The sequence below is a fragment of the Pinus tabuliformis genome, chromosome Q (genome assembly GCF_031772625.1).
Source record: "Pinus tabuliformis cultivar Carrire ecotype Pingquan chromosome Q, CPIR1, whole genome shotgun sequence".
In the NCBI taxonomy this organism is placed as follows: domain Eukaryota; kingdom Viridiplantae; phylum Streptophyta; class Pinopsida; order Pinales; family Pinaceae; genus Pinus; species Pinus tabuliformis.
The window spans coordinates 397547731-397574213 of record NC_142296.1 but is presented as its reverse complement, the minus strand read 5'-3'; the positions used below and the strand labels follow the sequence as shown (position 1 = coordinate 397574213).

Below are 26483 nucleotides of genomic sequence, written 5' to 3'. Positions count from 1 at the left end.
TTGAGGACACACCAACACAATAGAGGATAAGAGATCAAACCTTTTCTATGGCTACTTTATCGGGAAAGTGATTCCCTAGGTGGCCCAACGTGGCTAGACTTATAAAAGAAGGGAAAAAAGTAAATAAAAAGGTTTAAGGTGATCACCTTATGGTGGAACAATGCTTAATTCTTTTTGGGGATATGGAGTCAGGAAGAATTATGAAGGATCTCGTTTCTAGCTCAAGGAGGCTTTAAGGGAAACTTCGTCCAATGTCAGGGCAGAAAAAGAAAGTGACCTTAAAGCATTTATACTTCGCTTGTAGATGAAGATGGCTTATCATGGTAATTTCGATCTCTAGGAAAATTCGTTCAACAAACATGGCAAATACATAGATATATGCTATATGGAAACATAATTCAACAATGAAGCAATAATGCATGCAGCGATTAGCCCTAAAATAGCGAAAATCCCATGATCAATGTATGTGACAAAGTAAAAGAAAATAGCGTCAAAGTTGTACTTACATGTAAGAGAATATATCCAACCATCAATACAGTTGCCAATAAAGAAGCTTCAAGGTAAGAAAATCCAATCCAAACATCAAAATTCATCCATGCTCCAATTTGTCCTACAAAAAAGAAATGCGAAATTCTCAAGAGAGAGAATGATCCAATCCAAGTGATGATATAAATGAATTCGTGTCTCTCCTATTTATACACTCATTAGGAGTTCGAATTACCTAATTTGAGTCTACATTAGCCCATAAACTAAAATAATGTGCAAATAACTATCTATTGGTGACAAGCCCACCAAACTAGCTTATAAATAAAATAATAAGCCTCCCAAGTGGTCGAATAATCAATGATGCATGTCGTTGGGATCTCTAAGAGGCTTGATGAAGTCCATAAGTGCCAAAATGATGAGTTGGACTTCCAAAAGTAATGGACAAGGGGTTGGCCCCTTGTTTTCCACATAATAAAACTGTGGTGCTTCCAATGGCTGTGAGGGCACACAAGTGACCTCATGGGTCTCCAACTAAGTCGAAGATGCCTGTAGACCATCTGTAAGGGCTCAGACGATGGTGTAAGTGATGCCATACCAACATACAATTCATCTGCCAAGTGCATGGTACATCTGTGGGGTTGGCTGGGCAAAGGTGAACCAAGTGCATCTCCTTCGTCCAATAGGTGAATCTCAAGCAATTTCTGAACATCTTTGGGCATCAATGGAGTGCTGTCTACTATTGTGGAGGCCCATGGCTCTCAACGCACACCCTACATGTGCCAATGTAGTCCTCTGGAGGGTTGGGACCCTATATATGGAGACAAAACGCAAGATGGAGACCACATGCTATCTGGCATAAGACCCAATGCATTCCCTACCGTTCCTATACAACAAGTCATCAAGGAAATTGAGTAAAAGAGCTTACAAACCATGGAAAACAGGTGGGGACTTCATAATGACATGCCCTTCCATAATGGGTTTTGGCATGTGCTAATGTCTCCAAGCTCCAAATGGGGTTAACCAAGTATCCTATTAAGTGGTTCCTACTTCTAAAGGGGATAATATGTCCGAGGTACATCCCTTCAAAAGGTGGTGCCATGTGGTAGAGGGATGAATGGAGTAGGGAGTGAAAAGGGGCAGCCCTGGGCCACATGTTGGCGTACAAGGGTAACTAGTAAACGGTAAGCCCACACTTCGGTACATAATACATAGGAGGGAGCAATCGTGGTACATGAGGTGCCCCGACTTTGATTTTTCCACCATTGTTTATATGCCTTTTACCTTTTTATGATTTTTCTTTAACTAACTGCTTGGGTCGTAAGGGGTAAGAGCATGATATATGAGATATAGCAGTGGATACCCCCTCTTAAGGTAGGGCAGTTCATTTCCCACCAGGGGTTGGGAGAATCATGGGTTCCTATATGATGAAGGAGGCTCATAGAGCCTGTAGGAACCAGGGTGATGGCCATGGTGATGGGGTAGAGCTTATGTATTGGCTTTTATCCACATGCTAAATGTGTTTGTCCTGACCATCTTTTGCGTTTTATGGTACATTTGCTTTTGAATGTGGCCAATTATGCTTCTAGTTTTTTTTTTTTTCGCTGCATCAACCTCCGGGGCATCATTCCAGCTCTAACCCAAGGTGTGGGCAAAGGGGAAAGGGAGAGCTAACCCTATGTGGATCCAGTGGAGGAATGTGGATCTAGGTGGGAGAAATGATGAATGGGGTTATAATGAGTGGAAAGGGGGAACCATATGTGGATGAGGGAGTAGGACCACGCAACCAAAATTAGGGTTTCCCATGAAGTGCCATCCCTAAATCTAAATGGTCAGTAAAAGAGATCCCATGGGACTAGAATCCAAGGTTAACATCCAAAAGGGGTCTAGGGGATAAGAGCATAGGCCTAGCCCATTCTTTCCATCGAATCCCCCCATTAGTCCATGCCCAGAAGTATCCATGATAAGCAAACTATAACACTCAATTACCAAATGACAAGGCATACCTTTGGGTTCGGGAGGCCCACCTTCAAACATACGATCATGGCAGATGGGTGAGGGACCACATGGTTAGCTCAGGTGGCAGAGAAATGGCACAATGAGCTATTTGGTGGCTGCAAGGGGCTGCTGACTAACAACTGAGGACCATCTTGGCGAAATTTTTTCTCCTAAGGATATCACCTAAAAAATGGTGGGTAATTAGGACGTGATCTCTCAAAGAAGTGGACAAAGCTACTCGAACGGGAGGTCACGAGAACTCCAACCATCTCTTGGTTACCCCAGACATGCTACCTGCACATATCAATGATTGAACCCACGGGGTAGCATGTTTTTCACGGTGTCTAATGATCACCCATGCTTAGTGTTATGCTGTAAAATCAACGGAAAAATAGAATATGCAAATTTTAATTTAAATGCATCTAATCTACCATGAGAAATATCGTATGAGGTTAGATCTAATGCAAAATCATCATGCGATGCATCTTACTCTAACATGCATAACATACAATGTCAAGTGATAGGTGTAATCATAGACCCAATGCAACCAACAAGAAGTGGACTCATCATTGTATTTGGGGAAAAACCATGATTCCTGGTTCTTCATAGGGGAAAGAAGATCTTCATCAAGGCTAGGAGAATGAACATCATCACAAACATCTATTTCCAGGGCAGGGGAGGAATGATCAAACATGAAGAAAAACCCTTTATCAGTGGCATGGCCTAAGGGAGCATCTTCCTCAATTTCTTTTATATTAGAGTCATCAGAATTTCCCACAATCTTGGAAGGCTCTTCTTTGATTGAATCATCTTGGAACATAAAGAAGAAACCTTTCCAACCACTAGGAAGGGCTTCATAAGGACCAACATTGTTATTCAGAAGGGGCAGAGCATTTTCTTCTTCCTCACGCAGAGATGACGCGGAGGTGACGCAGTGAAGGCTGGAGGGTCTCTGGGTGTCAGAATTTCTCCAAAGGGAGGTGGAAAATTATCTCAAAGTGTTTTCGCAGAGGTTTCTCTATGTTTTGCAAAATCATTCCTTGTAAAGAGATTGTTGCTGAAGAATAATAAATAAACCCTCATCTGCTGCACTAGTTTTCCCGCATTGGGTTTTTTCGGGGACTATTGTCCAAAAATAACTATGTTGATGTGATTGACTCTTGTGCTTGTATTTCACTATTCTTTTCTCTATGCTATTATGTGACCACTGTAGTAGAATTTATTTTGATGTTTACTGAAGGGTTTTGTAAATAATTTATTGTGGAAAATAAGTAGGAGAAATAAATCAACTACTGCAGTAGAATTTCGTGTTAGAAATTTTCACATTTCCTTCATTCGTTCTCGAATAATGATCTCCAAGGTATTTACCACATGAATTTGATAAAATGCCTCAAGAAGAAGGTCATTGGTAGGACTCTCTTTATATTCACTCTTCGTGTTACGGAGCCTTTCTGATTGCTTACAATAGTGGGAGAAAATATCTTGGGAGTTATATGTGGCTATCAGTTTCCTGCAAGACTTTTCATATTCCATCATCCATTCTTGCAATGTCTGAGGGCTCGTGGGGTTGAGATTTTCCTCATTATGCTTAGAGGACATGATTTTCAATTCATGAGGCTCTCCTTTGGCACCGTCCTTAAAGTATGCATCAATAAGACACTCTTCCTCAAGCATAAAACCATATTAAATAACTTCCTCCTCTCGAAGGGCCATGTCCAACATTTGAAATATATCTTCATGAGATTGGAAACCCAACCCTTAATGTAACAAGAAGTGTGTAGTCAACATTGGAAGAGAGAATACTTTTAGGTTCACATGATTCAAGCCAATCTGTATTTGGGGCAATGGATAGGACAAATAATTCCATTTGGTCACAAGGTTGAGTTATATTTTGCTTTGAAAGATACCTTATGAACCTTACAATGTGATTGGTTACGGAATGTGGATCCCCATCGAACATTGGCATATTCTTCATGCATTCCGATGAGGGATATTGCGGGATCCCTGCCACTTTTATTGCAGGAATATATGTGGTCAACATGTTGCTGGGTCCTTAATGACATGGGAGTTGCCAGGATGAATGAAATTGCCTTAACAAATGTTTGCTTCACCCTACAAGCATTGACTTTAGAGATCAATGAAGAACTAGGGCTTTGTTCTTCCAATGGAGTCGTCAATAATGATATGTCAATATGTCGTATGGGGAACAAAACACACATTTCGTGTCCCCGGCAATGGCGCCAAAATGTTACCGCTCAAACTAGCAGGGGACCTAAAAGGGACTCCTAAAGGGACAACTGCTAGGTCAAGGGCAACGATGGAGACTTAGCCCACTGTCACCTCAGCTAAGACTCCCTACTCTTTACAGACTTTCACCGATGGGAGGAGACTCGATATATAGAAAGTCACTTGTGAAGGATGAACGAATAAATGGATGTGAAGTGACCTTAATGATCCTTTTCCTAGAAGGAGGTTAAGAATGGAGCTTGCTTGCTTTTCAAGCAAGGTACAAAGATTTCTAGGGGGAGGTGAGGATTTAAGGGCTAGGTTTAAGGAATATGCCTTGTAAAGGAGTTTCCCAATCCCTATAATCCTTATTGAACTTGGTTTCCCAAGTGGCTTCTAAAAAATTGACTTTTAAAAGGTATGGGACCACACAAGACCAAGTGGACCCAGGTTAGGTTAAGGGGAGGAAGTTTAGCCACTGATGATGATCTTAACCTAAACAAGGAAGGGGAAATGATCAAAACAAGAATTTCCACTTAATGGTGTCAAATTGATCCTATGAGGTACTAGCCTAGGGAACACCAGGGCAAAGATTGATCTCAGAGCTAGGGCTTGGGATATCTCACAATCCCACTGTCGAAATTTCTTCAAATTTGGAGGAGACCTTGGAGAACACACCAACGCAGTAGAGGCTAGGAAATCAAACCTTTTTTATGCCTATTTTGTTGGGAAAGTGATGCCCTAGGTGGCTTAGTGTGGCTAGACTTAGAAAAGAAGGGAAAAAGGTAAAGAAAAAGGTTTAAGGTGATCATCTTATGGTGGACTAGTGCGTAATTCCTTTTGGGGATATGGAGTCAGGAAGAATAATGAAGAAGGATCTCGTTTCTAGCTTAAGGAGGCTTTAAGGGCAACTTCATCCAATGTTAGGGCAAAAAAAGAAAGTGGCCTTAAAGTGTTTATACTTCGCTTGCAGATGAAGATGGCTTATCAAGATAACTTCGATCTCTAGGACAATTCGTTCAACAAACATGGCCCATACATAGAGATATGCTATATAGAAACATAATTCCACAATGAAGCAGTAAATGCATGCAACAGTTAGCCCTAAAATAACGAAAATTGCATGATCAATGTATGTGACAAAGTAAAAGAAAATAGCATCAAAGCTATACTTACATGTAAGAGAATATATCCAACCATCAATACATTGGCCAATAATGAAGCTCGAAGATAAGAAAATCCAATCCAAACATCAAAATTCATCCATGCTCCAATTTGTCCTCCAAGAAAGTAATGCATAATTCTCAAGAGAGAGAATGATCCAATCCAAGTGATGATACAAATGAATTCATGTCTCTCCTATTTCTACACTCATTAGGAGTTCAAATTACCTAATTTGAGCCTACATTAACCCATCAACTAAAATAATGTGCAAATAACTATCTATTGGTGACAAGCCCACCAAACTATCTCATATATAAAATAATAAGCCTCCCAAGAGGTCGAATAATCAATGATGCATGTTGTTGGGCTCTTTAAGAGGCCTAATGAAGTCCATAAGTGCCAAAATGATGAGTTGGACTTCCAAAAGTAATGGACAAGGGGTTGATCCTTTGTTCTCCACATAATAAACCTGTGGTGCTTCCAATGGCTGTGAGGGCACACAAGTGACATCATGGGTCTCCAAGTAAGTCAAAGATGCTTGTAGACCATTTGTAAGGGCTCAGATGATGGTGTAAGTAATGCCACATCAACGTACAAGTCCTGGGTCATCTGCCAAGTGCATGGTACATCTGTGGCGCTGGCTGGGCAAAGGTGAACCAGGTGCATCTCCTTCGTCCAATAGGTGAATCTCGAGCAATCTCTGAACATCTTTATGGATACATGGAGTGTTGTCTACTGCTATGGAGGTCCATGGCTCTCAACACACACCCTACATGTACCAATGTCGCCCTCTGGAGGGTTAGGACCCCATATAGGGAGACCAAACCCAAGATGGAGACCATCTGCAATCCGACATAAGATCCAGTGCGTCCTCTAGCCTTCCAGTACAACAAGTCATCAAGGAAATAGAGTAAAAGAGTTTATAAACCATGGAAAACAGGCGAGAACTTCATAATGGCATGCCATTCCATAATGGGCTTTGGCATGTGCTAATGTCTCCAAGCTCCAAATGGGGTTAACCAAGTATCCTATTAAGTGGTTTCTACTTATAAAGGTGATAATATGTCCAAGGTACATCCTTCAAAAGGTGGTGACATGTGGTAGAAGGATGAATGGAGTAGGGAATGAAAAGGGGTAGCCCTGGGTCACATGCTGGGGTACAAGGGTAGCTAGTAAAGGGGAAGCCCACACTTGGGTATATAATGTATAGGAGGGAGAAATCATGGTACATGAGGTGCCTCGGCCTTGATTTTTCCACCCTTCTTTATATGCCTTTTGCCTTTTATTATTTTTCTTTAATTAACTGCTCAGGGCTCAAAGGGTAAGAGCATGATGTATGAGATATAGCAGTGGATACCCATTGCCCACTAGGGGTTGGGACAATCATGGGTTCCTATATGATGGAGGAGGCTCATAGATGTTGTAGGAACCAGGGTGATGGCCATGATGATGGGGTAGAGCTTATGTATTGGCTTCTGCCAACGTGCTAAATGTGTTTGTTGATTTGGGGTAGCATCGGATGTGCTCTAGCCATCAAAATTGGTTGAGAGGCTAACGCACATGAGATCTCCAAGACCCAGAAATGGTTTGGGCAGATTCTAACCAGTTTGGGAGATATTAAAATAATTAATATTTCTAATGGAGTTTCTAAGTCTAAACTTAGGAAAAAAATATTAATGGGTATTAATATAAAACTAGGTTAAAATGTTCCAAAAGTCATGGATCAAGCCAAATCTAATCTTAGCCGTTGATTAGAGATTTAATTTCAACCGTTGAAGGACCAACATGAAAAGTATAAGAAGAGGCTTGAGGGTCAGTTGGAGGATACACTGTGGGAGATCAGTCAGTTCGATTTCTGGAGCGGGGTTAGCTAAGAAATTCGAACTAGTGGCCTAGAGAGCAACAAGAGGCAACAGTACGGAACAGAGAGTCTGGAACAACACCAGAGGACCAGCACAGAGGTTAGAGAGGCAGACGCAGGGGCAGCAGAACTGTGCAGTCAATGGAGGGCCTACGTGGGTGACGCAGAGAGGCCCAGTGCTGACGCAGAAGGTCTGGGAGTTGCGCAGAGGCCAGCAAGCTTGACATTGAGACTGGGAGAAGTGTTGGAGAATTTTTTCTTTGTTGTGTAAGGCAGTTTGGCACCCAGTTGTACTAAAGAATCGCTGAATAATAAAAATCCTTCTCTGCTGCACTGGTTTTCCCGCATTAGGTTTTTCCGAGGACAATTGTCCAAAATATCTGTGTTGATGTGTCTGATTCTTGTGCATGTATTTGTTTCTATATTATGGTGTGATATCTGCAACAGAATTTATTTTAATGTTTACTGAAGGGTTTTCGTAAATAACTTAATGGGAAATAAGTAGGTGAAATAAATCAGTTGCTGTAGTGATAGAATTTTCACATGGTATCAGAGAAAGTAATCACAGATAGGAAGGGAAAATCAATCATGGGTCGAGATCATGATGTAGAGGCATCTACGTCAGGAGACTCGCACAAATTTTTAAAGAATTGTACAAGAGACGGTAATTTCGATTTCTCTATGTTGGCTTCCAGGCTAAAAGAAGAAGTGGCTCGTGTGACCAACTCTGCATCATCAGAGGTATGGTATATAGACAGTGGAGCCTCTTGGCATATGACGGGAATCCGGGAATGTTTCTCAGATTATCAGGAGGAAAGGATGAATTTTCAGATCACCATGGGGAATAAGGCAAAGTGTACTCCAGTAGGGAAGGGTACCATAGTTTTTCAAACAGAAACGGGAGAGTGGTTCCGTCCTACCAATCTGCTACATGTAGCAGGATTGGGGATGAACTTACTTTCTGTGTTGCAACTTCAAGGCAAAGGCTTTGACATTTTCTTCATCAAGGAGAAAGTATACGTCAAACACCCGAGCTGGAAAAAGAAAGTGCAGATCAGGATCCGAAGTAACAGGTTGTACAGACTACAACTAGAATCACCAATGACACTAATAGGTAGTCATGGAGACAAGGATTTTAATGAACTATGGCACAAAACAATGGGACATTTGCACAATGGGGCTCTGAGAATTCTCAGGAACACTGTAACAGGAGTTCTAGATCTTAGTACAGAACAAGATGATGTATGCAGAGGATGTGCTTTGGGAAAGTATGCCAAAGCAGCATTTCCTAGAAGTAAAAACAGGGCTATGAGTTTACTAGGATTGATACACTCAGATATCTGCGGACCTATGTCCACTAAAGCTCTTAGTGGTGCTGAGTACTTAGTCACCTTCATTGATGACCACTCAAGGAAAACTTGGATTTATTTTCTGAAAACCAAGGACGAGGTTTTCTGTCGATTCAAAGAGTTCAAGGCTCTGCTGGAGAATCTCATTGGGAAGAAAATAGAAGTTTTGCGCTCAGATAATGGTGGATAGTATGTCGATAAGGACTTCACTGATTTTTGCGCTAAGGAGGGCATCAAAAGAGAGTGGACAACTCCTTACAATCCGGAGCATAATGGAGTAGCAGAAAGGAAGAATAGGATTATTGTAGAAGCAGTTAGGGCCATGATGTATGATCAGGATATGCCAAAATTCCCGTGGGGAGAAGCATGCAACATGACAGTCTATGTTCAAAATAGAACTCCTCATTGAGCATTGGTCAAGATTACTCTAGAGAAAGTCTTCACAGGGAAGACGCCTGAAGTCAGTGATTTCAAGATATTTGGGAGCTTAGTATATTGCCACATACCCGAGGAAAAGAGGAAGAAGTTGGATCAAATTGCAGAGAAAGAATATCTAGTGGGATATAGCGAGAACGCTAAGGCATACATAATCTATCTTCCAGGGAGTAGGAAGGTAGTAGTTCGACGAGATGTGAAGTTCATGGAGGACAGGGCTTTCAAAAAATCTCGAGAAATGCCTTCTGAGGAGCAGTGAAAAGAGGAGCTGTTGGTCAAACCTCTTCAGCCAACGGAAGTAAAGAATTTTTCCTTGTATCAGGAAGAATCACAGGAAGAGGAGGAGCTAACAGAAGCACCTGTTGGCAGAGGAAGAACGAGCAGGGAACTTCGTCAGATTCTGCGAGATGTAGAGTATTTCATTGGTGCACCAAGGAACAATAAGAGGGAGCGAAAATATCCAGATAAATATCAGGCATTAGTTGCTCAGGATGGGGAGCTTGCCAGTTTTTAGGATGCTGCTCAACATCAGATTTGGTTGGATGCGATGGTAGAGGAGTACAACTCCATAATGGTGAATGATGTCTGGGAGGTAGTGCCAAGGCCTCAAGACAGATCGATGGTAGGTTCAAGATGGATCTACAAAATTAAATACGCTGTAGACGGCAGTGTGGAAAAATACAAAGCCAGGTTTGTGGCTAAGGGGTATGCTTAGAAGGAAGGAATCAACTACAAAGAGACCTTCGCCCCAGTAGCCAGGTATACATCTATTAGAACCATGATATCTCTTGCAGCACAGATGGGATGGGAGATTCATCAGATGGATGTCAAAATAGCATTTCTAAACGGGGTGATAGAAGAAGAGTTATACATTGAATGGCTAGAAGGCTTTGAGACACATGAGAAGAAGTCTCATGTATGTAGATTGAAGAAATTCTTGTATGGGCTGAAACAGGCACCTAGAGCATGGTATGGTCGAATTGATGGCTACTTGCAGAAGATCGGAGTTGTCAAGAGTCACACTGATCCAAATCTCTACTATCTGGTTGTAGAGAATGAGCCTCTAATCCTAGTATTATATGTGGATGATCTCTTCTTGACAGGATCATTCAGGCTCATCGGGGATTGCAAGAAGAATCTAGCCACAAAATTTGACATGAAGGATTTTGGACAGATGCATTATTGCCTGGGGTTGGAAGTTTGGCAGCAAAATGGGGAGATCTTCCTTGGACAAGGAAGATATGCTATCGAAATTCTGAAGAGATTCAGGATGGAGAATTGTAGACCCATGGCTACTCCAATGATCACCAACTGGAAGAAAATTGATGCATCAAAAGACAAGGATGTTGATCCCACCTTATACGGGTAGCTCATAGGGTCCTTGATGTATCTGGTCAATACCAGGCCAGACGTTTGTTATGCTGTCAACACCCTCAGTCAGTTCATGGTGCAGCCGAAGAGGGCGCACTGGGCAGTAGTGAAACATGTTCTCAGATATATACAGGGAACATTCCATTATGGACTCTTGTACACTAGGAGTAAGGATATCAAGTTGAGTGGATTTGCTGATACAGATTGGGCTGGAAGTTCAATGGATCGGAAAAGTACTTATGGGTACTGTTTCAACATTGGATCAGGAATGACCTCCTTGTGTAGTAGGAAACAGAAATCCATAACACTGAGCTCAGTTGAGGCAGAATATATGGCTGCAAGCACAACTTCGTGCATGGCCATATGGATTAGAAAATTGCATGTGAACCTATTCAGAAGAAAGATGGAGGTGACCAGGATCATGTGTGATAATTAGAGTTGCATCAAGCTCTCTGAGAATCCAGTGTTTCATGATCGATCAAAGCATATGGATATCCGGTGTCACTGTTGTCAGAGACTATGTCCAACAAGTAGTTGTACAATTGAGCTACACTCCTACAAGAGAACAGGTGGCAGACATCCTCACTAAGGCCCTTGGAAGAACAAAGTTTGATTATTTTAGGGAAAAGATGGGGATGATAAAGAATCCATTCATGTCGCAGAAATGGGGGTGATGTTGCAGTGCAGTAACAGTGCGCAGTAGCATGATGAGAAGAGGTTGCAGTGCAAATGCAGTGTTGGGAAGAAGGACCAACAACATCACGGATGCAGAGGGAGTTGCAGTGTTGGGAGAAAGGACCAGCAACAACACGGATGCAGAGGGAGCTGCTGTACGGATGCAACAGTGGTAGAGGTAGAGCCATGGGCAGCAGTACAGGATGCAGCAGTGTAGAGGATGTTGGGTGGGAAGACCTAGCATCAGCATAGGACCGGTGCCGTATACTTAGAGTGATGCTCAGTATGGAGTATTACTAGAGCATGATCGTCGCTAAGAGGGAGTGTTGATTTGGGGTAGCATCAGATGTGCTCTAGCCATGAAAATTGGTGGAGAGACTAAAGCACATGAGGTCTACAAGACCTGGAAATGGTTTGGGTAGATTCTAACCAGTTTGGGAGATATTAAAATAATTAATATTTTTAATGGAGTTTCTAAGTCTAATCTTAGAAAAAATAAAATATTAATGGGTATTATTATAAAATTGAGTTAGAAGGTTGCAAAAAACATGGATCAAGCCAAATTTAATCTTAGCCGTTGATTAGAGATTTAATCTCGGCTGTTGAAGGACCAACAGGAAAAGTATAAGAAGAGGTTTGAGGGTTAGTTGGAGGATACAATGAGGGAGACCAATTAGTTCGATTTCTAGAGCGGGGTTAGCTGAGAAATTCGAACTAGTGGTCTGGAGAGCAGCAAAAGGTAGCGAGTACGGAACAGAGAGTCAGGAACAACACCAGAGGACTAGCGTAGAGGTCAGAGAGGCAGACGCAGAGGTAGCAAAACTGCGCAATCACTGCAGGGCCTGTGTGGGTGACGCAGAGAGGCCCAGTGCTGACGCAGAGAGGCAAGCTCTGACGCAGAGGGTCTGGGAGCTGCGTAGAGGCCAGCAAGCTTGACACTGAGACTGGGAGAAGTGCTAGAGAATTTTTTCTCTGTTGGGTAAGCCAACCTGGCACCCAGTTGTACTGAAGAATTGCTAAAGAATAAAAATCCTCCTCTGCTGCACCGGTTTTCCCGCATTGGGTTTTTTTGGGGACAATTGTCCAAAATGTTCATGTTGATGTGTCTGATTCTTGTGCATGTATTTGTTTCTGTATTATGGTGTGATATCTGTAGCAAATTTATATTAATGTTTATTGAAGGGTTTTCGTAAATAACTTATTGGGAAATAAGTAGGTAAAATAAATCAGTTGTTGTAGTGATAGAATTTTCACAATGTTTGTCCTGACCATATTTTGCCTTTTGTGGTACATTTCCTGTTGAATGTGGCCAATTATGCTTCTACATTTCTTTTTAGTTGCATCAACCTTTGGGGCATTATTCCAGGCCTAACCCAAGGTGTGGGCGAGGGGAAGGGGAGAAATAACCCTATGTGGACCCAGGTTGGAGAAATGATGAATGGGGTTATAATGAGTGAAAAGGGGGCAACAAATGTGGATGAGGGAGTAGGACCACGCAACCAAAATCAGGGTTTCCCATGAAGTACCATCACTAAAGCCAAATGGTCAGTGAAAGAGATCCCACGGGACTAGAATCCAAGGTTAACATCCAAAAGGGGTCTAGGGGACAAGAGCACAGACTTAGCCCATTCTTTTTGCCCAATCCCCCCATTAATCAATGCTCATAAGTATCTATGATAAGCAAACTATAATACTCAATTACCGAATAACAAGGGATATCTTTAGGTTCGGGAGGCCCACCTTCAAAAATACGATCATGGTAGATGGGTGAGGGACCACGTGGTTGGCTTAGGTAGTGGAGAAATGGCACAATAAGCTAGTTGGTGACTGCAAGGGGCTGCTGGTTACCGATTGAGGACCATCTTGGAGAAAAAAATTCTCCTAGGGAGATCACTCACAAAATGGTGGGTAATAGGTCTCAAGGGTAGTCACAACATTTTTCTTTGACAAAGTCATTTGGGAAAGGCCCAATATTGTTGAATTAGGTGAATGCTTAGTTTGGTGATGTATTGAAATTGCATTGCACATCCCCATGTGCCATCTGTTAAGTGGTTAGAACCTGGACTAGAAAAAGTAAGCTTTTCCTTCATATCTCCAAATTTCATTCTTAAGAGACACATTTACTGCCTGATCGTCTTCAATAACCCAAAACTCAAATTTGAATAGATCACGTGAAGTGTTTATATGCAATTGTAAACCCTTGAGGCTGGCACAACACACCCAAATGAAATGGGCAGGAAAAATCCTCTACGACCCCTGTCTTCTGCAATCTATTGTTATAATATGTGTAATTAAAGTTGACATTTCTAGCCCTCAAACAAATGATGTGTAGCAGTGAAGATGAAGGGATATCGTTATAAGAATAAGAATTATATGGAGACCTCTCTCTTGGTCGCATCTCCTTGGCTGATATTATAACTTACAACCGTGTCACCGAGTTCAAACCATTTATGTTACTAGGTGTCCTCACAACTATGCACTTCCCATTGTCCAACATACCATGCTCAAAGTTGCTAGTGTTGGAAATTTAGTAGCCATGTGTTGACCCTTGATTTTGATCAAATTTTGCTTATTGAAATACACCTAATTTCCATCATTCTCAACCATATACTATCCATATACACCTTTTTTTGACCAATTTATGCATATTCAGGTATATAAATTATGTTTTTCAATTCTAGATATTTTTTCAAAAAATGGGTTTTAAGTGTATTTTTGGACAAAACTGAAAATTCCCGTAATGGCTCCATTGAAGTCATACTTGCAGGACACATGGGCACAAACTGAGTATACATATGGAAATCTTGGGAACCAAGGATGGACGTGTACCTATTGGTTTGGCCAAATCAAGCTAAAACATGCCCGGTCAACGCTGGGCAAACATGACCGGTCTTTCAGGAAATCCCTAGGAAGTAGGTCAAATTTAGTATTTTTTGGGATTTTCCAAATTTTGTGTAACTAAATGGATGGATTCAACCAAGATAGATGGGATTAGGATAGATATGACTTTTAGAGACATTTTAGTAAAGTTTGTTTATTATTTCTCTATTTAAGGCAAGACCATTGAAGGCTTGAGGAAGGTAGAATTTGTATAATCTGATATTGAGATTTTTTGAAGACTGAAAGTTAATTGAAGAACCTGTTTCATTTTCATTTGCCGTTCATGCTTGGTGATTAACTGAAGTTGCTGTAGTTGAGATTTCTCCAAGTGTGCAAGGCAAGGGTGGAGGGTCCCTACACCAAGCTAAGTGCTCTTCTTGGTTAATTTAGCATAAATTTTCATAAACTAGTTTTTGCTTTAGATGTATTTAGATGTGTAAGGATTTATCATGATTGCTGGATGAATATTGGTTTAATTCTAATCTGCATATGAAGGGACAAACAAGAATTTAATTTAAATTCTCCTTCTATTTGATCAAGAACTATAATTGAAATTCATCCTCTTTTCCTTGTTTAAAGTTATTTTTAAATTTCTAGTTTTAAAGCAATGGTGACAATGATAAAATAGAAGTGTGAAGAAGAACAACCTGGATCTCCTTAATTAGGAGCCTGTTCTCTTACATCTTCTACATCATAAATTGTTGTTAATTAGTGATTTGGGATTTATCTTCATGGAAGTAATGTTGTGGGGAAGGACAACCTGGTTCTCCTAAGTTAGGAGCCTCATCCCGCACATATTACATAAGTGAATCAGAAATTACTTAATTAGATTTTATATTTGTAATATGCATTTCCTTCAATTTTTATATTTCATTTTCTAAAATTGACTACAACTAAAATCCATATACTTTGGACATGCTTCCAAGATTACAAGCTCAGATTCATAATTAAATACTTGTGTTAATTTGCATAGTAAATTGACCCATCATTTTTGGCGCCTTTGCGGGGGAAGCATACTTAGCCAGAGTCAAATAGGAAGATAAAAATAAAATAAAAAATATAACAAAAACAACAAAAATGAATTTTTTTTTAGTTATGTTTCTTTATGCCTAGATATAGAGATGAAAAAGGTAGATCCCAAAACAAATCCCCCAACCACTAATAAATACTCACTAACTGCAAAATCCATTTGCAAAATAAAGATCTACAAAACATGATGTTAAAGAAGTCATTTAGAGAATGAGGGTATGCCACCACAAAGATCTTCTTAAACCCTTGTCCACAATTTAGAATGGTCACCAGGGATGAATCTTCATTTCAAAAGATAGAAGAGGAACAAAGCATATATGAAGAGGATCCACAAAAAGAGAATCTAGAAGCTTCTTCTAGTTATCTTTGTAAGGAGATTAATGAGTTATGGATCACATGCGATGAAGTTCAAACAATAGATCTAGAAATTCAAGAATATCTAGCATATGATCCCTTGTGCATTCATGATTTTGAACACATTCCACAAGAACTTTGTGATATGACAATTAAGGAAAACCAAACAAACAAAGATTATTTCGAAACTTGGTTTCAACTAATCATTAGGCCACAATACCACTCCATTTTTTCAACATTCTTTAGCATCAAATCTTTATGATCAACTATTTTTCATGTCCAAACATTCATTAAGGTATATTTTTCAAACTTGGATGTAAGTCTACTTATGATCTTGTTACACAAATAGATGCATAGAAAATTCTCTTATACTTGAGAGAATGACTTATTTTTTATACAATAGAGTAGGATAGAATAGATTAAATAAATAAATAGGTAGAATGAGTTGATAATAAGACTTTTTGTTCAAACTCTCATGAATAAAATTTTCAAATCATTGTTCAATATTCATTTGGAAGGATTTAATGGCAACATGTAGGATCATTTTCAAAACATGTTTTTAAACAAGGTATCTCTTGAAATCTAGTTTTTAAATCCATTTTGAAATTTTCAATTTGGATCACAAATCAAAATGATATGATCAAAATAAATACTAGGTCTCAAGTGAAATTTTGAGGACATAGTTAGTAGAGCCTTTATTTGAGGGATCTAATCGAAACATTTTAACATGATATTTTATGGGGAAGATAGCCCTTGGAAGCTAATTTTCAAATCAATTTGAATCACCTCAATTCGATATCATATGAAAAAGTTATGCTCAAAATACTAATTACCTGTCGAAAATCTGCATGATGACAATTCTAGGTCTTGACTGTTTATTGGCATATTTAACATATCAAATCATCTTATTTTCAAAACCTGTTTATATGGGAGATATATATTCAAGTCTAGATCAATACAAAATTTGAATCATCCCATTTGGAGGTCAAATGAAAAAGTTATGCCACATTTAGTGACTGCATGTCTTTAAATCAGCACAGTAAAGCTCTGCCTCTTAGGTCTGTTTATCAGCGATTTTGTGATATCAAATTTAAAAATTTTAAAAACCTGTTTCTACTGGGTAGACAAAAATGAATCTACTTTAATCTCCAAGTGGAATCACATCAATCCGATATTTAACGAAAATGTTACACTTTAAATAGTCACCATTGGTCTAGTAAAAAATTCACATGCAGCTCTATGAAATAGGTTACTCTTCATCATTTTTAGTGTATCATTTCAAATCATTTTGAAAACTTGTTTATTCTGGAGGTAGTAATATGAATTCACTTCAACTTGGCTTTGGAATCACTCTAATTGGACATAAAACGAAGATTTTGTGAACGAAATACCGCTAGGAGGTCTAAGTTGGCCACCATTCCTCAATGGGTAAAACAAATACATTTTCTTTGTATATCATCATTGGACTTGTTTTTCGAACAATGCTTGTAATTATTTTACATATTTCTTGGAAGAAGAAACACTGTACACCTCTCTTCCTCCATCATCTAATATTGTATTGTAGGCAAATGTTATGTTTTTGTAGGTCTCGGGAAGATTTAAGGAGTGAACTCCATGGACGAAGAACTTTTCAAAGTCGATTTCTAAAAATTCATATCTATGAATATGAAATGAAAATATTCAAAGTGAAAATAAAGTGGAAATTCACTTGATGTTAAGTTCATCTAATGAAACTCAAATTAGTGAAACTTGCTCTCAGTTGCTGACCAACAACGCCAACAACCCTACAACATGAATCAAGATCGAGGCAAAATGCATGAAGCTAATCATCAGAAGAAGAAGTCAAGTTTTGTACTATTACAAGTCACATCCATTCACTAAGAAGCTTCTCACAAGCCATATTATTTATGATTTCGTCCATCATCTATATTGTTTGTTAAGCTCCACGATCATGCACATTGAAATCCAAACTTATTATCCATCTACTACTAGATTATGATTTCAACCTATCTTACTTTCATAAGCTTTCCATACTTCCCTACACCATTATATTCCACTTCCATTCAGAAAAGAAAAGAAAAAAAAAAAATAATAAAGGAGTTTGGTTGTGAAAATCCAAGACACTGGCACAATACAAACTCGAATTCATATCGGAAAACCAACTTGTTTGGCCAATATGAATTCTCTCTTTTATGTTTCTCATTTTTGCAGGATCATCCTCCAAAAACCTAAAGACTTGAGGACAAGTCTGAAACTAAGCAAGGGGGGGAGATTCGCAATAAATTAACAAACCATGCTATGTTTTGATATCAAACATTTGTTTATCAGAAGGGACCTGAAATAAAACATCATCCACCAGCATCAAAAGGGACCTGTCATCATTAAAATATATAGAAGAAACCTGCATCAAACTAATGTCAAAGGGACCTGAAACAACATTGCAGAAGGGACTTGAAACATTATTCAAAAGATCATTGCAAAAGGGACCTGAACAATCAATACTCAATAAAAGGGACTTGAGTCAATATTAGATGCGGAAACAAATAAGCAATACTAGTGTTTACATTCCATCAGAAAATATCTTTGAAGAACCATCATCAAGAGTCAAAGACGAACCAGCAAAGAACATCATCAGTTAGCATTGACATCAAGCTATTATGGGAGTACAAGTACAGTAAGTGTAAAAAAAAATTGCTCTTAGAACCTTTGATTTTTGAATTTTTTTTCTAGAAATTGTTAAAACTAATTTAACTTGATATGCATTCCACTACACTTACCATTCTACATTTATCCTACCTATATTCCATTAACTTCATCATAATAATCCTATCCATTACCCTACCATATATTCTATATAAAAAAAAAAAAATCATTTCATATCCTACATCCCTACATATCCTTTAACATATTTTATAAGCATTTTTTGATTGAAGAATGAGGATTCAATATTTCTTCGCCATAAGAATTTTTGTTGCCTACAAAAACCACAAAGAGTTAGTGTCATTATAAGAAATTTGACTTTGAAATGACCTATCCTATGGTCATTTCAAAAAAAAATTAAGAAATGAGCATATAAAAATGACAAAGACTAATGTATAGAAATCAAAATGAGAAATTATATGAAATGCGATATACAAAAGCGGAGAAGATGAAAAGATATATGTATCATTGCAAAAACAAGTAAAAGTGGGTAAGCAAACATTATGGTAACAATCATGAATAATAGATGGGTCAAACATTATGGTGAAGTCATGAACGAAGGATGGGTAGTGCAACTACGCAAATATTATGGTGACAGGACGGGCATGTAAATCCGTGAACGAAGAGTGTACAAAGGCATGCAGTAAAAAAAAAATGGACACATGGGTAGCTACAGGTACACAGGTCAAGAGGTGAGTTGGAGAAGTAAAAATGGTCAAAACGCATTCAAAAAACTCCGTAATGTTATTTTCCACCATTAAAACGCAAACCCAGTGCAGTGTTGAGTTTTTCTTCCACCATCATAGCTCCAAGCTCAAGAAACGCTGTGTATTCATATCTACGCATACAACAACCACATGAGAAGAAGAGTATGAGAAAAAAACGCAAAAATTAGAGGGAGAATTGCGTAGGCCGTGGAGAAATAAGTAGCCAATGAAACAGAGAGGCCGTGGAGAAATAAGAAGTATAAATAGCCAAGGAGGTCGTGGAGAAATAAGTAGAGGAACATCGGTTTTAACGAGAGAATTAAAAGCCGAGATCTCTTGTTTGCCAAGTCAACCGAGCCTACTATCAAACTCCAAGAATTCTGTAGAGAAACAAGGTAAGAAATCATTTCCAGATTTCTCTCAGTTGTTGAACGGATTTTAGAGGTAGATAAATTCGAGTTGGTGTTTGAAATATGTCATTTTGTAAGGAGTTAAACTGCAGTTATAAAATCGAAATCTTGCCACCATTAAAATAATTGTGCCACCTACGTAATGCGGTGATCCTCAGAGTTGTTGAAGAAGAATACTAATCAAAATGGAATTTTTAAAAACAGGATTACAAGTCATTAACTCAGAGCTAATTATGAGTTTGCTTCCGGATTAGGTAATCGAACTTGAGTTTCGAATTTCCTCATGTATGGCTATATACATGAAAAATAGAGTCTTATTTTGTATGCACAATGAAAATTTTCCTACACGCAGTGAGCAAAATTTTCATATATATATATACAGTGAAATTTTCGAGTGAGATTTTGTATACACTGTGAAATTTTTGAGAGGAGATTTTCATAATAAAACACTGGAAAATAGAGATTGAAGCATGGAGTTTAGAAATAGTGAGACATTGATTAGGATATATTTTTTATACCTCTTTACACAGTAAGCAATTTTTTAAGAGCAGTGGACTCCTTTTTGTAGCAGAACTGAGGAAATTGAAAAGGATTCAGGCACCATATCTTCTAGAAAAGATTGAATTCAACTACAATTTTAAAAATTCAAAATTTTTAAGAAGACACTATTTTCCGTCATTTTTTCTGAGCAAACGAAAATGAAATTTGAAAAATGAAAACATGGGTTTTCTTCAGAATGAACCCAATTAGGCTCTAAGAGGACAATTTTCTCAAATTCATTGTTATTTGGGATATTTTCTTGGTTCTTTCAACCCTTATTTTGTAGATTGCATGGGAAAAATAATTGCTAAGTTGAAAATGAACGCCTAGTCATAAAAAGGATTATGCAGCTGAGCAGAATTGTGATCGCCCTGTAGGTTGATTTTCATTTCTATTTTCCAAGAATCGATTTCTCCAGCTCCAAATTTCGATTTCTGAGAAAGGGTATTAAAAAAATCGATTTCTAAGAAGGTATTTTTCAAAAAAATAAAAATAAAATTGATTTCTAAGGTATTGAAGATACAAGGTATTTTCCAGAAAAACATTTTCAAGGGGTTGAAACAAAGCCTTCTAGCAGTGAAAACAAGTGCTAAGAAGACAGAGAAGAAATCGATTTCGATTTCTAGAAAAGCAGAGATTTCAATTCTTGAGGAAGTAGAGAATATTTTCATTTCTAAAGTTGATTTTGAGGACAATGAAGAGTGCATTTCTAAAAAATTGATTTTGAAGAATAGAGATTCATTTTTAAAATCAATTTTGAAGGATAATCAATTTCGATTTTGAAGGACAGAGAGCAGTATTTTTCAAAAATTGATTAAAAAAAACAAAAAGGATTGTTTATTTCAAAATTTAAGGATCTCTGAAGGAAAAATAAGATTTGATTTGCAAGTATGGTGTTAATTAAAAGTAGAGAAGGTTAAAATTCGATTTTTGAAACAAGTATGGTTTTGATTTTAAAAGTTGAAGGCATAGATATCCTTTTACAAGCAACTCAATAGGAAGCTTCATCTTCAGGGGTCAGAGCCACAGGTACATCAACAGGTCAGTCAGCATACAGGGACAAAATATCAAAGAAACGGAGGAGGCAAGCATGAGGACATGCTTGAACATTAGCAAGGGGGAGATGTTGGCCCTCGATTTTGATCAAATTTTTCTTATTAAAATACACCTAATTTCCATCATTCTCAACCATATACCATCCATATACACCTTATTTTGACCAATTTATGCATATTCAGGTATATAAATTATGTTTTTCAATTTTTAGATATTTTTGCAAAAATTGGGTTTTAAGTGTATTTTTGGACAGAACTGAAAATTCCTGTAATGGCTCCATTGAAGTCATACTTGCAGGACACCTGGGCACGAGCTGAGCATAGATATGGAAAAATTGGGAACCAAGGATGGACATGTACCTATTGGTTCGGTCAAACCGAGCTAAAACAGGCCTAGTCAACGCTGATCGAACATGACCTCTCTTTAAGGGAATCCCTAGGAAATAGGTCAAATTTAGTATTTTTTGGGATTTTCCAAATTTTGTGTAACTGAATGGATGGATTCGACCAAGATAGATGGGATTATGATAGATATGATTGTTAAAGACATTTTAGTCAAGTTTGTTTATTATTTCTCTATTTAAACCAAGACCATTGAAGGCTTGAGAAAGGTAGAATTTGTATAATCTTATATTGGGACTTTTTGAAGGCTGAAAGTTAATTGAAGAACCTGTTTCATTTTCATTTGCTGTTCATGCTTGGTGATTGACTGAAGTTGTTGTAGCTGAGATTTCTTCAAGTGTGCAAGGCAAGGGTGGAGGGTCCCCACACCAAGCTAAGTGCACTTCTTGGTTAATTTAGCATAAATTTTCATAAATTAATTTTTGCTTCAGATGTATTTAGATGTGTAAAGATTTATTATGATTGCTGGATGAATATTGGTTTAATTCTAATTTACATATGAAGTGACAAACAAGAATTTAAGTTAAATTCTCCTTCTATTTGATCAGGAACTATAATTGAAATTCATCCGCTTTTCCTTGTGTAAAGTTATTTTTAAATTTCTAGTTTTAAAGCAATGGTGACAATGATAAAATAGAAGTGTGAAGAAGGACCACCTGGATCTCCTTAGTTAGGAGCCTCTTCTTTTACATCTTCTACATCATAAACTGTTGTTAATTAGTGATTTGGAGTTTATCTTCATGGAAGTAATGTTGTAGGGAAGGGCAACCTGGTTTTCCCAAGTTAGGAGCCTCATCCCACACATATTACATAAGTGAATCAGAAATGACTTAATTAGATTTTATATTTGTAATGTGCATTTCCTCCAATCTTTATATTTCATCTTCTAAAATTGACTACAACAGTACAACTAAAATCCATATACTTTGGACATGCTTAGCTTACAAGCCCGGATTGATAATTAAATACTTGTATTAATTTGCATAGTAAATTAACCCAACACCATGGCCGGTATTTTCATTAATAAAAGAAAAGGAAAATTTAAATTCACATTTATGACCTACCAAGTGTCAAGTAAGCCACCTCCTAGATCATGTTGACCTGCCCAAGAGACACATCTATTTGCATGGATGAACAACTATATATTGAGCCTATTTGCTTTCCTTCAAGGCAGATTTCACATCATTTGATCCGAGGCATTTGCAAGATGACTGAGGCATCTCTTCTCTGTGATTTGCGAGTTGAGTGAGGCAACTCTTCTCTATGGCATGGGAGCTTCTCCGAGGAACTCTTCTCTGTGGTATGTGAGCTTCTCTAAGGAACTCTTTTTTGTGGTATTCAAGCTTCTCTAAGGCACTCTTCTCTGTGGTATGTGAGCTTCTCTGAGGCACTCTTCTCTATGGTATGTGAGCTTGTCTTAGGCACTATTCTCTGTGGTATGCGAGCTTCTTTGTGGCATTAAACTCTATGGTATGCGAGCTTCTCTGTGATATGCAAGCTCTCTGTGGCATTCATCTCTATGGTATGCGAGATTCTCTATGCCATTAATCTTTGTGGTATGCAAGCTTCTTTGTGGAACTATTTTTTGTGGTATGCAAGTTTCTTTGTGGAACTATTTTTTGTGGTATGCGAGCTTCTTTGTGACTCCTTATCTCTGTTGTAAAGCGAAGTTCTGTGGCTCCTTATCTCTGTGACTGAGGAAGAGGACAAATTTTTGTTCATCTGATCTTATCAAAGATATGTTATTTTGACTGATGTACAATTGATGAACTGAACTCTCTCTCATAGGGAAAGATTGTTGGGTTTTCCCCTTGTAGGGTTTGCCCTGGCCACTGGCTTAAATTTTGGTGTCTCGTATCTTGTCTCATTGTTTACTGTGATCTTTGTTGCTCTATTGTCAAAGTGAATGGTTGAAAATTTTCATGTATAACTACTCGATGATTGGAATGCTCTTAAAAAGTAATATTGTATCATTGGAAGTAGTTATCAGTTTGAAATAATGCACTAGAAAATTAGCATGGTATCAAAGCTTGGTTCAAGGAGCAGTTTGAGATAAAGGCCAAATTACCTCTGTGATGAAGATACAAAATCCGAGCCTCCTCCTTGTGATATCTCTGTGACAGATCTAAAGCATCTTTGGAACTATGATGAGTTCTAACCTCTGTGAAAGGAATATTTGTCCGAATCAAAGAAAAATCCTGTGGAAAGTGATAAAGTTTTCACCCCTTTGTGGCATACAAAATACATCTCTATGGTATCTGAATTATGTAAGAATGAGAAGGTGTTTATCCGAACCTCTATATTTCTATGAAGTACGAGACCATTTGTGTTGAAATATGTAACTAGGTTCGGTCTTCATGATGTCTTATGTACTCTTCATTTTATGTATTTGATGTAAAAGAGAAAAGAAAAATTATTATTATTATTTTATAGCACATGTTTCATGCTCTAGGTCAAATTGTTTTTAGGTCAAGCACCCATTGTGTGCTTCTAGGGCTTTGTCATAGAGTCAAAGAAGTCAAAGAGTCATTGTTATATGTAATAAACCCTATTGGGCATCTTGTATCAAGTCAAAATAATTTATTTTGAGTCATAAATTGTGTCAAAGTCCCTCCAAGACCAAGTCGGCCTCGTGATGATAATTCAAGCTCCAATGAAAGAGTATATATAAAGGCATTCGACCACTTTTGAAGAAGTACATCCATCCAAGTTCGATCTAAAAGAGAAAAACAAGAAAAGGGAGTCAAGAAGAAGGAGAACAAAAGAAGGAATATCAGAGTTTGAAAGTCTAAATTTTTGGTCAGATTCTCTCACACAAGTGAAGGAATTAGGGGATCTTTTTATCGTAGCAAGACCGAAATTGCAGTCATCACATAAGGTTGAAGTTTGGGTTCACAAGATCAAGTTTGGAAGCCAACTTACCAAGGAAGAAGAAGCTCTCTAACTGAAGGAAGGAGACATATTTCCCCATCTTTTCCCACTCGTGCGAGTTAGGGTTTCTGTAGTAAGGCCAAAAATTACAAGTTTGAAGAAGGAAGCGAAATTTCTTGCAGGGGTCAAAGGTTGTGCCAAGGAAGAAGTGTTTGACTTGGGTTGACTTTGTGAAAGAGAAGTTCATCAAAAGGGAAGGTTGACTTGGTCTTAGAGGGTTCTAGGTCTAGAGCCTAAAAGTCTTGGAGTTCGTCATTTGAAGATTCTATAAGAAGAGAAGAATTCTTGTGGGTTTTCCTCTCTAGGAGAGGTTTTGGCCCTGGCTAGCAGCTTATATCTTGTGTCCTCTTGTTCTATTTGTTGATTTCTGGTAGCATTAGATGTGCTCTAAGTCTCAAATTTTGCATGGAGGCTTAGACACATGTATTACAAAGAACCTAGAAAGCGTTTTGGGAAATTCCACCTAGAGATAGTTTTATTAAATAATTAATTATTTTTAATGAGACCCTAAGTCTAAACTTAGAAAAATAAAATAATTAATGGGTATTAATCTAGCTGTGGGTGTAAATTCTAAAAGAAGACGAGGATCAAACAAAAATGATCTTAGCCATTGATTAGCTTCTAATCTGGGCCATTGAATGTCAACGAGAAGATTATTTAAGGATGCTTGAGGGTCATTTGGAAGACAAACAAAGAGTTTAGAAGATCGAATTTCTGAAGTAGAGTAGCTGCCGGAAGAGAAATTCAAAGTGAGCTTTTGCAGTGAGGGGTAGGGATAGTATCCGAAGGGAAATATTTCCTGGTCGGAGGATAGTCGGCAGAGAAGGCAAAGGGAGATCCAGCAGTCGTACTGCTGAGCCAGAGGGGCTGCGTAGAGCCATGCAAAGGCAACGCAGAAGCCAAGAGGGAGTTTGAAATTTGCAGAGGGAATTCGAGTTTCAAAAGCTGGGAGCCGGGGTGTGAGATTGGGAGGCAGAAATCGAATCACTTGGGTAGCAAATCGACCAGCTAGAGGATTGACGCTGTCCCTAGTAAGCTTGACGCTGGGCTGACGCAGACACTGCGCAGAGGCAACCAGAAAAACCAGGGGCAATCTCTCTAGGGCTAGATCAGTCAGGATTCCTAGTGATAGTGTGAGGTAACCTCACAAATCTTTCTGTCAAGATTATTCTCTGTAACTGGATTGCCGGGAAGGCTTCCAGAGATGTATTCAGATTTTACTACTGTTTAATAATAAAACCCTCAGATCTGCTGCATTGGTTTTCTCGCATTGGTTTTTTCGGGGACTTTCGTCCAAAAACAACTGTGTCATTTGTGTGTATCTTTCTCTATTGTTTAGTTTCTTGTTTCGACATATTATTTAAATGGTGTAAGCTGCAGTGTATGTATTTCGATGTTTGTCGTAGGAAACTACAAATAACTTGTTCATGTAAATCTAACAAGTAGAAGAAATAACATCAGTGTTGCAGTAGGAATCCCTAGGGTTAAGGAATTTTCACATGGTATCAGAGCAATGCAGGTGAAGTAAGAAGAACAGTGCCAAAGAACCCAACGCTGAGCAAAGAAGGAGATCGAAATAGCTACAGGAGGCAGCAGTTCGAATCCCCAGAGGGGTTTGCGTAGTCCAAGCCGGAGGGATGAATTTCGAGGCAGTCTCTCTTTGAGTGAGTCGACAGAGAGGAAGGGCTTCCATTCGAAATTTTGCCGTGGCAGAGGGAGCAACGTTGAAGCCTCAGCGTGAGGAAGAGCTGGTGGGACGCAGTTTTTTTGCAGGCCGTTTTGCTGGGCAGAAAGATGTCAGAAGAGAGAGGAGAAGCACAGTGAGGGAATTTTTCCTCAGTAGACTTCCTGCCAAGAAGTCTGTTTTCTTATTGCTTGAGCAACAGCAGTAAGAAACAAAGAGGAGCAGTTTG

The 26483-nt window shown here is 38.6% G+C and overlaps 1 protein-coding gene and 1 pseudogene across 1 annotated transcript in view; one reads left to right on the top strand and one right to left on the bottom strand.

Moving 5' to 3' along the window:
* URH1 (uridine-ribohydrolase 1) overlaps positions 1-26483 on the top strand; it is a 202846-nt gene that overhangs the window by 121180 nt on the left and 55183 nt on the right. The window lies entirely within an intron of this gene.
* LOC149219871 (polycomb group protein EMBRYONIC FLOWER 2 pseudogene) overlaps positions 13627-26483 on the bottom strand; it is a 32943-nt pseudogene continuing 20086 nt past the window's right edge.